Genomic DNA, 18511 nt, shown 5'->3' with positions numbered 1-18511 from the left:
GGATGTGCCTATAAATTTCTCAAATTGGGGTTCGAAAGAGACTGTCTACGTGTTTCAACCAGAAGGATTTGATAAGAAAGGTCAAGAACATAAGGTATGCAGACTCATCAAGTGCCTATATGGCCTAAAGAGAGTACCTGACACATGGTATAAAAAATTAAATGAGCATCTATTGGAGATCAATTTGAAGCATCATAATCTTGATGATGTGGCTTTGTTTAAGAACATTCGCAAAATGTTGTTTACTTTGTGGATTACGTACATGATATTTTGATAATAAAGAGCAATGGAGCATATATTGAACAATGAAGCATATGTTACACCCATAAAGAAAGAATTGAAGAAGGGTATTGAGATTATATACATGGGACATCTTCACTATTACTTAGGCATTGAAGTATCTCATAATCCAAAATATGTATTCATCTCCCAAAAGTAATACACTGAGGAATTGTTAAACAAATTTTTCGTAGTTGATTATAATCCTCTGTCTACTCCAATGGAAAAAATATATGAAAATAACATTAAAAGAACCCTGAATGGATTTCAAGATGCAACTATATACATACAACTTGTAGGGACTCTTATCTATCTTACTGTTACTTAGACCAAATAATACCATTTGTGGGTCGATTTTTTTTCACTTTCATGCAAAAACCTTTTGAAGGACATTGGTGTGTTACAAAGAGAGTTTTTATGTACTTGAAAGGAAATAAAGTCTTTGGGATTAGATCTTATAGGGTTGAAAACTTTAGATTAGTTGGATATTTACATTCAAACATTGATGGGGATAACAATAATAGATTGTTCTCTATCTTTGGACTTGTAGAGTTATGTGAATCTTATATTTTACATTATCTAGATCTAGTGGTTCACATTTTTGTCATGGTTTCAATATATGTTTGTTATTCGTTCTTGTTTGAGAATGAGTGTGCACGAGGACATGAATCTTAGAGATGCCTTAGTTGTTGATAAAATATTCTTGCCATCTTTGCAATCTAGATATATGTCATTATTCTTTGTCGAAAAAGAGTGCACATGAGAACGAAAACCCTTAAATATGCCTTAATTGTTTTTAAAACTCATCTAAAAATTATATTCCCATAATCAAGAATGTGAAATTAAAATATCATTTAATGATTAATATTAATTTCCATACACATTTAAACATATATTTAAAGAAACTTTGATTTAATTCAAATTAAATCTATTTTGATATACTTATCTAGATATTTTTCCATAATTAAAAAAAAATTACGAATAGAGAGAGAAATTTGGAAGCGAAATCCTTCTTTGGAAAATATAATAAGAGAATCTATATGGGAGACAAATTATCAGAAAAACATAACCATTATTATAATTAAATTTGCCATTAATAAATATTGTAAAGCATGTCATTAGTAATGACGAACTGGTTTTCCTTTGCTGCAATCATCTTGCATGCCAACACTCAGCCATTTGAGTTTACTGATGCTCTCGCTCGTGGTGGTCGCTCGCCGTAAAGCCTTCCAATGGTGGTGCTCTCAATGCGCGACAAGGCATCCCCTTCTTGTTATAATGATATGGTATGCTTGGAAATGGCGGAACCATAAAATCTTTAGAGATTCCAAGACTCCCTTCTCGGCCATTTTGCAATGTATCTGCACAAGTTTTGACGTTGTCTTAGGCAATCAGGCCTAATTCATCTGCCTTAGAAGGTTTTTGCTCCGATAATTTGACTTAATGTCTAAGCATATGTACATCCTTAGTCCATCTAGTACTCTATGCTCCTTTTTTTAACCATCATACTCTGAGATATGTTCTATATGACATCCAATCTATATGATCCATCTCAACTTTGACTTGATATCCACTCAAGTCCCCCTCATATGTTTCCAATTGTAGCTTTTTATATTGACTTAATATAATCTATATTGCTTTTTCTTCTGAAAAAAAGTATCGTAACGTAAATTTCTTAGCCATACTATTCAACTATCTTAAGTTTTGGTTACATTTATAATTCTATATGTTCTTAAAATGTAAATATTATTACATATTTAAAAAATAAAGAAAAAGACGAGGAATGGTTCAATGTGTGGTTTTATTGGTTAATACATCGTTCCTTGTGGAAAACATGTTGTGTGCTTAAAATGTTCAAGGATATTTTTAGAAATGTAATAGATCACTTTTCTATTTGTGTTTCTTTTCGTATTGTTTGCAATGTTAGTTATATTTCGTGAAAGGTGTTTATATATCAGTTTCCATTGGATGTATTGGTGTTGACTTTTAATTTTTTTACAAATAGAAGGTAAGGGTGGATTATTTGTCAAAGGTGTTTTTATATTAGCGGATGTATCGTCTTTTACTTTTTTTTACAAATGTACAGTGAGGGTGGATTACTCCGCCAATATGTTTAGTTTGAAGCGTTATGTGAAATGTTAACCAAGGCTAGGAGAAAGACCACACATATTTTAATATTTAATTCGATTATCCTTCATTTTCATATTTCAATTATTTAATTGAGGGGCGACCAAGGTTCTAGGGTTCAAAAAAGAGAGCAACAGAGGGTAACAGGTAACCATGGAAGCACAGGGAGGAGGGAGATCCACTTCCTCCTACAGTAATGTGGTTTCAAACAGAGGAAGAGCAGGGAATAAGAACAAGCCTCCACAATCCTTGGAGGTCAAGGCAAAAAACATTGAAACTCAAAAGGCGGAAGGCAACAAAACCCATATAGAACAAGGGATCCACAAGGAAGACTGACAGGAGGAGAAAGAAGAAGACAGAGGTTAGGGAATAGAGAATAGAACCAAGACGGGGCCCTGTAAACCCAAGACCATAAATAAACTGCGGGTTATATTAAATGATCCAGCTTTGCAAGAGCACATGGATCACATGGCAGACTATGCCATTATAGGCAAGTTTATGGGAATCTGGCCATCAGAGAAAGCATTGTACACTTGGATAAAATACAATTGGAAACCAAAGGGGGAGTTGAATATACATCTTGGATCCAAAGGTTTTTTTATAGTGGTGTTCACGAACATGGAGGACAGAGACAGGATTTTTGAAGGAGGACCATACTTCTTTGCAGCTGCTGGTCTCTATATGTGGCCTTAGACGATGAACTTTGTGCCAGAACGAGAAACCTTCACTTCGGTATCGGTATGGATTAGACTCTACTCCTTACCTTTAGATTACTGGATACCAGAGTCTTTAAAAGCTATAGGCAATAAATTAGGTCATTTCTTAAAGATTTCAGAGGCAACTCTATGAGGAAAATATAACTTCTATGCCCGTATATACATGTGTGGAGATAGACCTACCAAGAGCCCTTCTATATGAGGTCATTCTAGAAGTCTATGAGGACGAATGGGTTCAAACAGTTGACTATGAGCATATCCCGTTCAGATTTCACAAATGTCATGAGCATGGGCACCTATCTAAAGATTGTCCTCTTAATAAAAGGGAGGAATACCTAAACACCAGCAAAGGGAAAGATCAGACAGGTTTCACCAAAGTAGGAGGAAAAAAAAAGGAGGGGGAAGGAAGACACAAAAGAACCCTACTGAGAATGATAACAAAACAAGAAGTTACAATAGTTTTGAGATCTTAGGAGAAAAAGAAGTAGATGGAGGTAATCAAAAGAGTACAAAGAATCAGGCAACAAGGGGGAAAGGAAAAGAGACCAGCATGGAGTTCACACAGGAACAGAATGAACACACGATGGACCCTTTGAGTACCATGGAAATATAAAAAGACCATGAAATCACTCAAAGTGAAAGTGGCATAGAGGACCAAGACTTATAGGAGATCCTGGAAAGGGAGAACCTAGAGTTGGAAAAGTTTCTCGAACAAGGAGGAAACCTGGGAATAAACTCCATACCTCAGGAGGATGTTGACAAGGTACAATAGATATTCCTTAACAAGGCACATCAAACAGCTACAGGAGTCAAAAGAGGACATGATAACCAGGAAAATAAAGGGATTTCCTTAATAGGATTAATAACAAGAAAATTAATAAAAAACCCAAGCAAGAAGAGGGGAAGGAAAAGACAGAAAGAACTACTGCTGGAGTATGGAAAAATCATGATTGACTCAGGAAGGATGAAAGACCTTTCCAGTTACTCCTTCAAAATCCAACCTCAATGAAAATCACAACCTGGAACATTAGAGGACTAGGGAGTAGAAGAAAATAGAGGAATCTAGGTAATAGAATCAGAGAGGAAAAATCTGACATAGTGTTCATTTAGGAAACAAAATTCTCAGTGGAGAAGATCAGAGAAAAACATAGCAAATGGTTAAATAGATATGAATACCTTGAGGTTAAGGGAAATAAATCTACTGGTGGAATTCTCACTCTATGGGATCCACAGAAATTTGGTGTGATTGATGCGGAGGCGTCCAGACACCACCTTTCTTTGATTATCCAACTGGTGGGTGACAGGCAATGTTACATGATCACCAATGTCTATGGTCCTTAGCCAATGGAGGATAAACTTCGACTCCTCACAACACTGGAGGATATGAAGAAGAGATACCCAACTCTACCCTGGATTCTAGGAGGCGATTTTAACATGATAAAATCACTCACGGAGAAGAAATGAGGAACTAGAACACTTGGTAGGGATTCAGTTGCCTTCCAAAACTTCCTCACCAATATGAAACTGGTAGATATGGAAACCAACAATGGAATCTTCACTTGGAATAACAAAAGAGGGGGCTCTGCCCAAGTAGCCTCAAAATTAGACAGATTTATTATCTCAGAGGAACTTCTTCTCATGGGAAGTAGCCTAACTACGCTCATCCTACCTTTTGGAGGTTCACATCATTGGCCCATTCAATTAGAAGCTTCTCTATTTGGTAAACCGAGGAACAGCCCCTTCAGGTTTGAAAATTCTTGGCTCACACATTCAGATTTCCTCACAAACATTGAAAATGGTGGAAGGAAGAGCTACACCTTCAAGGTACAAAGATGTTCCTTCTACACAGCAGGCTCAAACACATTAAAGATAGACTCAAAGAGTGGAATAAAAAGGAATTTGGAAATATCTTCAAAGCTAAGGGAGAAGTGGAAAAGAAACTAAAGGAAATAAACCAAATTCTTATCACAGAAGGCTATACAGGTGAAAGGAAAGAGATGGCAGAGTCACTTCAGCATGAATGGGAAAACATATGTCTACAAGAGGAAATATTCTGGAGACAGAAATCCAGAGTACAATGGATTAAAGAAGGGGAGTGAAACACCAAATTCTTTCACAGATCCACCATAGCTCACAGAAACAATAACAAAATTGTGAAACTTACATATCAGCATGGAATTGAAAGAAACACTCATGAAGAGATGGAAGAGCTCCTAGTCTATCATTTTCAAAGAATTGCTAAGGAAACCACGGTTGATAAATATCAGTTTACGAAAAGATTTACTCAGTACATTCCTAAATTGGTATCTAGAGAAGACAATTACAATCTCAACAGACCAGTAACAAAGGAAGAGATTGAGGAAGTCATTACAGAGATGCACAATGGGAAAGCACCAGGCCCGGATGGCTTCGATGTGGACTTTTTCAAAACATGTTGGAGGATAGTAAAACATGATATTCTGGAGGTAGTGGAAGACTCTCGAAGATTTAAAATAGTCTTGAAGGTGCTCAATGAATCTTTCATAGCCTTAATCCCCAAACAGGAAAAGGCCACCTCTCCAGATAGATTTAGACCTATAGCATTATGCAATGTGGTGTACAAAATAATATCCAAAGTAATAGCTAACTGTCTCCAACCACTCCTCCCTATCCTAGTGTCAGAGGAGCAAACAGGCTATGTGGAAGGAAGAAAAATTCTTAATAACATTATTCAAGCACATGAAGTGGTTCATTCACTCATTACCAATAAACAGGCAGGGATGATAATTCAGCTGGACATATCAAAGGCCTATGATAAACTTAGTTGGTCATACATAAGAGCAGTACTCAAAGCCTATGGCTTTGATTACAATTGGATTATGTGGGTCATGGTGCTAGTTACCACTTCCAGCTGTTCAATTCTTCTCAATGGCTCTCCCTCCAAAACCTTCAAGCCTACTAGAGGTCTCAGGCAAGGTGATCCTCTTTCTCCTTTCCTTTTCATTCTAATGATGGAAGGGTTAGGGAGAGAAATCAGAGCTGCTAAGGAGGAAGGGAGAATTCAAGGTCTGAGACTCACTCAAGGTGGGGACTCGGTGACACATCAGCAATTTGTGGATGATATTATGCTTCAAGGCACACCCACAGTCAAGGAAGCCAAAGCATTTAAGTAGATTCTGAGTGAGTTTGCTATGGCAGCCGGCACAGAGGTAAGTATTACTAAATCAAAGATTTTCCTTTTCAACATGAATATTTCGATTCAAAGAAATCTTTCCAGAATTTTTGGCTTTCAAAGAGAGTCATTGCCCTCGAAGTACTTGGGAGTTCCCCTCACTGACAAACCATTACACAAGGAAATCTAGGAGCCCGTTCTAAATAAGCTAAAAGATAAGATTAGCAAATGGACAAATAAAGCCCTAAATATAGCAGGGAGGCTGATTCTAACTAAGGCTATCCTCCAAACCATCCCTATGTATATGCTATCAGCCATTCTGGCACCAACTAGTGTAATTACTAAAATAAGAAACAATCAGAGAGACTTTCTCTGGGGGAAAGGTGAAGAAAAGAAGAAATCGGCCCTAGTGGCATGGGACAGGGTATGCAAACCAAAATCCCATGGTGGCTTGAGTCTTCATGACCCAAGAATTCTTAACAGAGTTCTAGGAGCCAAAGTCTGGTGGAGATGGCTAAAGGAAATACAAGCCCCCTAGTGGAGATAGGGCATGGGAGAACAGGGCCCTAGTCCAAAAACATAGTTTCTGGGAGATCAAAAATGGAAATCTAGCCTGGTTCTGGGAAGATAATTGGTAGCAGGAGGACAATCTCTGTAGTGAAGAATTAACAGACATTCAAACAGATACCATCAACAAAGGACTAAGGACGGTAAGTGACTATTGGGATCAATCAAGGAACGATGGGAAATGGCGAATATGGAAACTTCCAGATTACAGTGAAATTAGCATGAATAATACTCAAGCTATAGCCCTTAACAATCTATTGGAAAAAAGGCAAATCTTAACCTTAATCTTGGGCGATCAATTAAGATGGGGAAAAAACAAGGCAGGTCTCTTCACCCTTAAGGAGGTCAAAAGGATAGACACAGGGCTTAACTTTCCAAACACTGATAAGACATGGAAAGAACTCTGGGATAATCCTCATTGGATGAAAGTCAAACTGTTCAAGTGGCTAGTTCAACAGGACAAGATTCTGACATGGGACAACCTAAGAAAAAGAGGCTTTTTTGACCCCTTAAGATGTCACATGTATGGACAACAGGAAGAAACCACTAATCATCTCTTGAATAGATGCTCATTCACTACAACACTATGGAACTAGGTTAGAGATGTCTTCGAGTAGACAGACAGACATGTAAATGACATCATTGCTACACTGAAAAACTAGCGGAATTTTTTTTCAGATAATGAGATAATAAACTCTGCCTGCATGTTGACCCTAGGGTTCTTAATCTAGAATGTTTGGAAGGAGCGCAATAATAGGATTTTCAAGGATAAGGCGAGCCCAGTGAGCAGCATCCTGAAGCTAATCCTTAAGCAACTCAAAGAGATTGTTCACATCCTGGGAGGTGTCACTACCGGAAAACTCATAGGACAAAGAGAGGCCAGAATCATGGAGAAGCTAGACCTTAAGTTGCATCTCCCATGGTGTTCTATGCAGATCAACAAGAATACCTGAGTAGAAAAGGCTTTCTGGCAACCCCCTTCACAAGGTTTTTTAAAATTTAACATAGATGGAGCCTCAGAAGGAAATCCAGGAGAAGCAGGTTATGGAGGGGTCATGAGGGATGAGGAAGTAAACATACAGGTCATCTTCCACAGTTATCTAGGAAAAGTAACCAACAATATGGCTGAGCTCACGGAGATGGAATTATGCTTGGAAATACTGCTCCAGCACAACATACATAATGTCATCATTGAGGCTGACTCGGAATTAGTCATTAATTCAGTGAAGAGGATAAACACTGGCGTAGCACCAAAGAAAATCTCAGGACACTTGCGGCTTCTGCAAGTCTACCAAAGAATCCAATCACACCTAAGAGTTCTAATAACTCTTAGGTTGGTCCGAAGGGAAGCCAACAAAGTAGCGGATTGGCTAGCTAATGAGGGGGTTCGAAACAAGCATATTGACTTGTGCTACTGATGGGAGGAGGTAGCAGATGACAGGATGAAGGAGGAATGCTCATCTCAGGCCCTCATCGACAGATAGCAGTATCAGAACAAATCAAGAGACAAAATTTTACTTCATGTCAACGAAGAATAAGTTCACATCAGACAATTTATCAGAGGATATGCACTGTTGGTTCTCTAAGGGTGCTTCTGGAAGCAGGAACACAGGTAGAAATCGAGACAGGAGATATCTGCTCAAAGGGAGAAGTGATGAGAGAATGTGCTACTGAGACGAATGCCACAGAGTACCAACACAAATCCTAAGGCATTCCATGCAGGAGGCCACCCTTCTGGATATGTCTTCCTGGTGCAAAGCGTTGGAGGTCAAAGGAAAAGAAAACCGGGGTCAAAAACTGCTCGAGATTTACCACCTGCATCAGGCACCCTCTGACCCGGGAGTGGTTTTCTCGGAGGACAAGAAATGCCATTTAGCAAGCGATGTGTGGTGGTGGATGAAATGTGATTACCACCTTCATCATTGGGTAATCCATGAGCAGATGTGTGGTCCGATTTGGATTATGGCCGTTAGATCCGGAGGGGGAGGATCAACGACCACCTTTTGGCGTGCAAGTTGGTGGACCTGAAAGGATAAAACTACTAATGGTTCACCACCTTCATCGGGCGCCATCCAAACCAAAGACGGTTTTTATGAAAAGCCAACGATTCCACTCAGGAAGCAACACGTGGCGGAGGACGAGAAAAGAAAACCGCCTTCATCGCACAGTATTCAGTGGGCTTTTAAGCCGCACGATATGGACACCAGCCGTTGGATCAGAAGGGAAATATCAATGGTTAGTGTTGACTAAGCAGCTTAAGGGATTTTCGGCGGGCTTCACCTCCATGCGTGATGATTTTTTTGACTACCGGATAGGAAGGAGATAGATCAACAGTGGGTTTTGGGGAGCGGACTTTGGATCCACTTGCCCGCTTTCGGTTCCAGGGCAGTTTAGGCATGGTTTCTGTTTGACTAATGGATGGTTTTATGGGCACTTTGGGTAATTTCCCTCTTCCTTTGTGGGAGTTTGCACCTCTGGGTGTCTGTTGTAACTTGTGTAAATCATTTTTTTAACTAAGTTAACAGAAGGACCGTCTCTTTCTTTAGCAAAAAATAAATATTTTAAGTATTTAATTATGTTATGGTTCCATACGGTGTCCTTTGTGCTACCTAAATGACCCTTGCATGCCTTCCATTCAAATTCTCCCACAATCTGGTTTGCATTCTCATTGGCATGCATATGGAGGTCTGTTTAATGAACAGTTTGGGAGGTGAATGTCAATGCTATGTAGGAGCAATTATTATGGGAGATGCACTGAATCCTTCTTTGTGGTGAGGTTTAATGAACATTTTGGGAGGCGAATGTCACTGTTATGCACCAAGCACAATGCACTAGGGAATGTTGAATGCACCACCCTCAGCACTATCCGGGCACCCCGGCGACTATGTAACTCAGCCACTTCCTACCATAAAAGAATCATGCTTATAATGTTATTAATTTTATCCTCTCCTAACAATTATGAATAAAAAATAGAAGGTATTATACCAAGTTTTCAACAAGTATTTGTTAGTATGTGACAAGAATTGAAGAGACCAAAACGATATGGAGCAGAGGACTACTTTTCTCAGTATTACAAATCACTTAAATAAGATTACAACAAAAACATCAGTAATAAATTACTGGAGTGAAACTCAACTTAAACTGGACTCAATGAAACTGAAGTAGGACACTTGGAGGGACGTTTGACACCTAACAGGTGGTTGGAATTAGAATCTCCAACACTCCCCCTTAATTTCAACCATAGTTACCAAATTCGAATTCGAATTCGATTCGATACGGAAAAAAAATCGACCCTATAAAATTAAATACGGAAAAAATTCAACATTACACATCATACAAATACTTAATTTTTATTTTTATTTTATTTTATTTTTTAATTTAAATAAACAATCATTATATGAAAATTCATTAAATCTTTCCCTAACAAGGATATTTTTGTTTACATATTTCCAATGTTAATTTATCCTATTTAAAATGTTATAGACCTCTTCTCTCTAAATTGGCTTAGAAATAATTAGGATCTAAATGAATCAGAATAATTATTATTGCAAACTAGAAAAACATGTAAAAGTAAAATCTAATAATATGAGTCACAACACACAAAGCTAGAGTTCAATGTAAAAATTAAGATATTGGATATTAAAAATATGATTTAAGTGATCTCTAAATACCATGAAATTTATGTCTAAGACACTAAATAGATCTATTTGAAAATGTACATGCCATCTACAAACATTGATACCACTCCTAAAGGGTCTTTTTGTAGATATCTACAAACTTCTAGAGAATCTTCTTGAAAGACAACAACAATGATATCCCATTTAAGATTCAAATATGACTTTAGATCATTTACTTCATGCTCATTTTGTATTATAGTTAAAAAATACAACAACAATGATATCTAATTTAAGATTCAAATATGAATTTAGATCATTTACTTCATGCTCATTTTGTATTATAGTTAAAAAACAATGTTACTTATAAAATAAACACCTTTAAACCTGATAAAACAATGCAATAAAAGTAACTAAGAATCATAATATGTCAAACTAGAACAATTCAATCATAAAATGTGAAAAAGTTAAAACATAGTTTAAGATTTATGTGCTTATACAAAATACTAATAGAAATAAAAAAATTATGATCATTACCATAAATGAAGGGCCAAAATTATCTTAAGGTGTGTAAGTCATCTCATCTCCATTATCCTCATCCACATCAGTGTATTCACTCATGAGAGAGGCATTATCACTAGCACTCTCATCTAGAATAACTCTAAGCAAGGCATCATTCTCATTGATGTGATGTGTGGCTGTAGAAGACGATCCCACAATTAGTGCTTGTGAGGTTGCACTAGATGCATTAGAAATAGGGGGAACCTCTCGTACTATATTTGAAGTTGTTTTCTTCCCCTCCAAAGATTTCAACCATAAGTGTAAATTGCAATGAATGCTAGCCAAATCTGCCAATTTTCTAGCTCCTAAATGGTTTATTTTCTTACTATGGATGAACTCATGAGTGCTCCAACTCATTTCACATGCTGATGCACTAGTGACTATTTTTTTACATGAAAATAATATTACATTAGTATAATAATTTACATGGAATAATTTGCAAATATATATACAAAGTGTAAATAATTATGATGCCTACATACCTGACTCAACACCATGACTGCAAATGTTTGTAGTTGAGGTGTCTCATATCCATGGAGAAACCACCATTGAGTAGGGGTGACCTCTGGATGGTGCATATCTCGTAGTGCCCTAGCTGTAGTGAAAGCATGACCAGTCCCTTGCCTCTATGATATTGATTGTATTCGTATTTGATATTGTATATTAGGATCATGATACATCCTCTCCATGCAATTATAAAATCCCTCCATGATATCTCTATCCTTAGGAACGTGAAAGTAATTAGGTGCTAGAAAAAGCCCCGCAGCATGTAATGGCGTACGCAACATACACCACATTTTTTCCACAATTCTCCATATTGGATTATATACTGAACTATAATTCTTACATATCAATGATATGTGTTCTCTTACCCTATCCATGCCCTCATATACAAAACCCATACATGCAACATTAGAATCCACCATCCTCAATATTTGTACAATAGGCTTACAAATAGAGATGATTTTTTCTACACATGACCAAAACATTTCATTAAAGATTGTTTTCTCTACTATTTTACCACCTTCTGACCTTGACAAAGGAGAGTTCACCCACTCTTCATTACATACAAATGATCTTAATGCAGCTTTTTGCTCTACCACCCTTTGTAGTGCAATAAAATGGGTGGCAAACCTAGTGTCACAAGGTCTCAGTAGATTCCTGGTTTTGTATTTTCTAAATATACTCAAACTCAATGAGTTGTTAAGAATGAATTTGACCAGTTGCCTTGCTTGAGATATATTTACCTGCATCAAACCTATTTTACCAATGTCATGAAGGGTTAGATCAATATAATGTGCTACATAAGGTGTCCAAAACAACTTAGGGAAATGCTCCATCAATAGCTCACCAGTAAGAACATAATTGGATTCATTATCAGTGACAACTTGGACTACGTTGTCCTCTCCTATATATAATATGGTGTCCTTTAGTATCTGAAATAAATATTCAGCAGTCTTTGTTTTGTCCATACAATCAATATTAAACAAATGGATCACTCCCTGAGGACAACAAGCAAGTGTGTTCACAAGAGGTCTAGACCGGCGATCAGTCCAACCATCACTAACTAAAGTACATCTAGAAATAACCCATGAATCCCTTATTGGTTTAACTCTTTCATCTATTCTTTGTTTGCTCCTATCAACTCCTTTGGTCTTAAGACTTTCATAGCTTGGAAGAACATATGAGGGACCAAAATGGCTGATCTTTTTTAACATATCATGAAATAATGGGCTTTTGATAGTGTTGAAAGAGATATTACAACCAATGAAAAAATCATAAACTGCATCATCTACCTCATTTCGCTCTAATGGCTTCCAAGCTTTCTCCAATGTTTTTTGTGTTGGATCAACGTCTGGTAAAGTAGGTTCTATTTATGATCCATATGGCATAGAAGATGTTGTAGATGCCGCAAAGGATGGGAAAGAGCTTGGTGTTGAATTAATGAGTGTACCTTGTGTTCCTTTTTTTTTGCTTCTTGGACTACCTTTCCTTGCTTATGATCATTGACTTCTTCACTTAAACTTTCCTTTGCATCTTGATCAATTTTAGTACATGTTGCCACTCCTCCACCAGTTCCACCCACAATGCCAAGCAAATGATCTCTTTCTCGAGTCGCTGATGTCCCACAAGTATTATTGTAGAACTTGCAATAAATTTTTCCATCATTTTTTCTTTCAAGATATTTCCATTCAGGAAGTTTCGATCTAGGTGCCATCAATTATCTTTAGAGGGTCTCCAAATATCCTGTTTGCAAGAAAAAAAATCATTCAAATTCAATTAAGTATATTTGTACATATTTTGAAAAACAAAAATTTTCAAACTATAGAGAATACAAAAGAGACAATGCATAGAAGCCTACTTATGATATTACTTACAATTGAATTAAGAACATGGCACTCTATGTGAAACTAAAACACATTAATTCCTAGTAATCTAGTAGAAAATTGCAAATATGGCCAGGATATACAATTTCAAAACTATTACTAGAGCGATAATTAGGTAGATACAAGGAAATTAGTATTTACATGTATATCAACAACTAAGACAAAGTATTTGATCACAAATAATAAATCATAGTTTTCATTTAATTTCAATTTTTTATGTGTCCTATCTTATCCAAATTTATTAGACAATATGTGGCAATGCCCAACCTAGTTGACTAGGGAAAATGATCCCCTCTATTTGAATTCCACACCAGTGATCCTTGTTTTGAAATGGAATGTTAATCACTATACTCCAACCTGGTAGATATCATAAGAAAATCATGAGAATAAAAACAAAAATGTGATTTAAATATATTTGCATTTTTTTTAAATATAAAACTTACAATTCACTATATTCTTTTTAATTCCAAAAGTGTTTAGATGATGCACTGATTCAAAATTCTTTGTTGAAGAGAACAAATTCTTAACTCTAACTCTGTTTTCCTACTAATTTGACCAAGAATTCTTTATGGAACGGAATAATATTTTAATTATAATTTCTAAGTATACTTTGCTACTACATTAAGGCATAATTCCATGTTAATTCTTACTACTTGTATAAGGTTTCCAAAAAATACAAGATTAGTTGATAAACTAGTTTTATTTCAATTTTAAAAAAATAGAACTTACCTTTTATGTAATAATTTAAATTCAATATGGGAAAAAAAATCACAAGTGCAAACTTATAATTTTCTACCATACTTTAATATAAAATTGAACATGTAAAGTTAGTTTATTGTTTTTTTATATAAGACACGTAGCATGCAAATTTACTAAGCATACCAATCTTTTTTTTTTGTAAGCTTAGGTGGGACCCTCTCATTTTACAACTCCATCATTCAAATTTACTAAGCATACCAATCTTTTTTTTTTGTAAGCTTAGGTGGGACCCTCTCATTTTACAACTCCATCATTCGCCTCGGCAGGACTTGAACTTGGGTGGGGGATGCGACAGCCATCCGCCCCAGCCATTACACCATGCACGTCATGTGCACTAAGCATACCAATCTTACTATACCATTTGTAACTCCATAATTTTTTACATGCGATTTATTATTTTATACATAAAATTTAAAATGTAAATTTACTTTCTATTATATTCACAAGTGTAAACTTACCTTTATTACTATTTTATAGCCTTTTCATGTAAATTTAATTATTATTCTAAGAAAAACTTACCTTTACTATTTGCAATTGTACTTCAACATAAAAATAACATAATAAATTTACATATTATTTTATTCACAAGTGCACACTTATCTTTAGGTAACTGCAATTTCTTATTTTATATTTTTTTTTAATATGAATAGGAGTTATGGATTTGCAACTAAGATATTTTTTAATATTGGATTTATCCTATTTTTCCATAAGAGTTATCCATTTTAAACTGAAATTTTCCATTTTATATTTTTTTGTAATATAGAAGTTACTATTTTTCTATTTCTTTTATTCAGAAGTGCAAACTTATTTTTAGGTATTCTCATTTTATAATTTTTTGTAATATAGAAGTTTTCGTTTTTCTATATATGAGTTATGGATTTGCAAGTGCAACTAAGGTTTCCATTTTATATTTTTATTATGTTTTTTAATATTGGATGTATCCATTTTTTCTATTTTTTATAAGACTTATCTATTTTAAACTGAATTTTGCCATTTTATAATTTTTTGTAATATAGAAGTTATCAATTTTTTTTGCAATTTTCCATTCTATAGAAATTACTAACTAGTTATCCAATTAACACTGAGATTTCTCAAATTATAATTTTTTCAAATATAAAAATAAGGTTTTTGGTTTTTTATAAAAAAGGTACCAATTTGCAACCAATTCATTATTTTATAATTTTTGTTAAGATAGAAGTTATATTTTTTTAATTGCAATTTTATAGAAATTACTAATTCACTTCTATTTACCATTTTACAGAGAAATTGGATAGAAATTTCCTTTTTCCTTTTATAATATAAGAATCGTTGTTTTTTATATTATTATTGTTTTATTTTATTTTTTATAAAAATAATGGTTTGTTTTTTCCCAATTTTCTGATTAATGCTCATATAAATTCTCATATAAAAACGTATCCGTATAATTTTTTTATAAAAACTGAAAAATATTAACGGTATAAAAATATTATAAAAACAAAAAAAATTAACATTAAAGCTAAAGAATCGCTGCATTATTTCAATTTTCAGAGCTGCGTTATTTTTATAAAATTTCAATTCACCTGCGTTATTTTTATAAAAGGTAATTGAAATGCTCGGATTTACTTCCTCTAAGTGATTTGTCAGCGTTCCTATCAATGGTTACACAGTCGGAGCTTCCCACCCATCGTGTCAGGAAGCATTAACGATTAAGGGCTCAATCGGAACTAATGAAAGGCAAACACAACCTAGATAAATCCGCGAAGGGCAAATTTGGTGGTGGAGTTGTTCTGGACACCATACCGAGGTTCAATTTTATTGTTCTACAGCCACACTGTTCGTCAACTCAGAGGGAGCAGCGGACGCTCGCCATAAGCGGATAGAAAAGCTTTGACCAAAATCATGCAACGCTCATCGTACCGAATTGGAAACTAACGAATTATTAGCTGTATCGAACCGAATTAGTGAATTTCCGGATTTTTTTTGCTGGTACGACTTAACTTGGTAACTATGATTTCAACCATATTTCATATAAAAATTCAATTAAAATGTCCGTTGGTTTTTTTTAAATGAGGGGTCAGATCCTCTGAAGAAGCTATATTAATCTTGGTATATACAGTATTCACAATATATTACATTGGCCGAAGATTACAATCCCTGCGTCCTAGATGGCAACGGTGGGTCGATCCCGGGTGAGGAGGATAATATAGTGCAGTCCCATTCGCGTGGGATATCGCTAAATTTACAATTTAAAAAATTAACTTCAACTACATTTATTTTTCTTCTTCTCTTTTTCATTATTTTATATAATAAACTACCTTATATAACATACAACTGCATCGCTATGAATATAACATACAACTGCATCGCTATGAATATATAGTTATTAGAAAGAGGACCAGTAGATGAAATTAAAACCATTTATCAATCAATAACATCTGGAATTTTAATATTGTGTACTTAGTACAATATAATTGTGAAAGTTTGTAAAATGTTGAAGAACTTGTGAAATTGAAATTTCGGATTTCAGCAATCTAGCAGAACAATGTGTCTCAAATATTATGTTGAGAGTTCGTTGATTCTCCAGTTACGTTTGACAATATACTATCAATTGTGAGTTCCTATGACTAGATATAAAAGAGGGCGTAATACCATATGGAGAGGTATGGCTCTTCACTTTGTAGATTCCACATTGACCCAGGGAGTGGACAGGTAGTGGTCGGTAATTTGATATTGCTCTCTGGAAAGTTAAATTTAACCTTCTTTGAAAAGAGGGATAATGGCTCATGTGGGAAGAATATGGAAAATATCTTATTTTATTTTTACGATTTTAGATATGTAAAGTTTAAAATAATTGAATTACCTTTATGAAGTTATAATTCAATTATTTTCGTGTTTTTTTTCGTTGGGTTTACATTCTCTCCACAATATGGCGTACCTATTTGAAATGTTTATATGGAATTAAATAGGTAAAAGGATATACGACAAGTATTTTTCTTTGGTTCCCATAATATTTATGTGAGATTAAACATGTAGAATTTAAAATAATTAAATATTTAGAATTTAAAATAATGGAATGATATTGATTTTTTATTTGTTTGGTTGGATTCATATGTGGGAAAATTACATATAATTGTGTTTCAATGATAATTTTTCAAAATTGTCTTTGGAGCACAATTATATTTAAATAACTGTAGAATTTCTGTAGAAATTTTGATAGATCTAGAATTTTAGTTAAATTAAACACAAGTAATTTGTTGATATTCAATAGAGGAGAGAAATAATTTGTTCTATAAAATCAATGTATTAAATTAATGAACAATAGTAATACATGAGCAACCAAACTTCTAATCCCAAAGGGATGTGGTTATATAAAAATTGTCGAATCTAGAAAACTAGGAAACAACTAGTAAAAAACTAGAAAAGGCTAAGAAAAGCTAAAGGGAGGCCTAAAATAGCAACAATGACTCAAGACAACCTATGCCAATTATCAGCCATGAGGAAAGCATGAGGAGGGGCGCATTTCCCAAGGAAGACAACTTTAAAACATGCTAAAATGGTCCGGGGGACCAAATCCCTTGATTTAAGGGGGAATCTTCATGTGGGGTGCCAATCCTGCAATAACTCAAGTGGATGAGGTGTGGTTAGGTGTAAACATGCACTTAGATGTCTAAATGGTTTAGGAAAGTGGTTGGACCAATATTTCCATAATATTAAGTCTTTAAAGGCAAAAAACAAGGGAATGTTGGTCCACCGAGCTAGTTTACCAACAACCAAGTGTGAACATGATTTTTAGTGCACGTGGCTAAGGAATGGATACTTAGGCTAAAAATAAATGTAGATGTTAGGATTATATTCCAACACACCCCCTTCATCTTAACTCACTTATCTAAACTGAGTCCCGACCAAGATGCCATGTTAGGTACTCAAGTAAAATAAATAAAATATCCTCATAAAATGAAGAAAGAGGGGAAACCTCGTGGGAAACCCCCCCCCCCCCCCCCCCCCCAAAAAAAAAAAAAAAGAAAAAAAAAGGAAAAAGGGCTAAGTGGCCAGAAGGACCTACTCAGTTGTCTCCACCACTCCAAGCATAACTCTCAGTTTTGAAAATTTCTTTTCAGTGAAAGACTTGGTGAAGATGTCTACAACCTGCTACTCAGTGGGGCAGTATTGCAATGATATGACTCGGTCACAGATCAGCTCGCGGATGAAATGCATGTGAATCTTGATGTGCTTGGTCTTCTGCCTCTAAACTAGATCAATTGATATCTGAATGGACCCTTGATTGTCACAACATATGACAGTCGGAAGTGGATATTGAATACCAAACTCGGAGAGAAGCCCCTACAACCAAACAACCTGTGTAGCTGCAGT

The sequence above is a fragment of the Pinus tabuliformis genome, chromosome X, assembly GCF_031772625.1.
Source record: "Pinus tabuliformis cultivar Carrire ecotype Pingquan chromosome X, CPIR1, whole genome shotgun sequence".
Lineage (NCBI taxonomy): Eukaryota > Viridiplantae > Streptophyta > Pinopsida > Pinales > Pinaceae > Pinus > Pinus tabuliformis.
The sequence above is the reverse complement of the archived record's forward strand: the minus strand, read 5'-3'. Positions refer to the sequence as shown.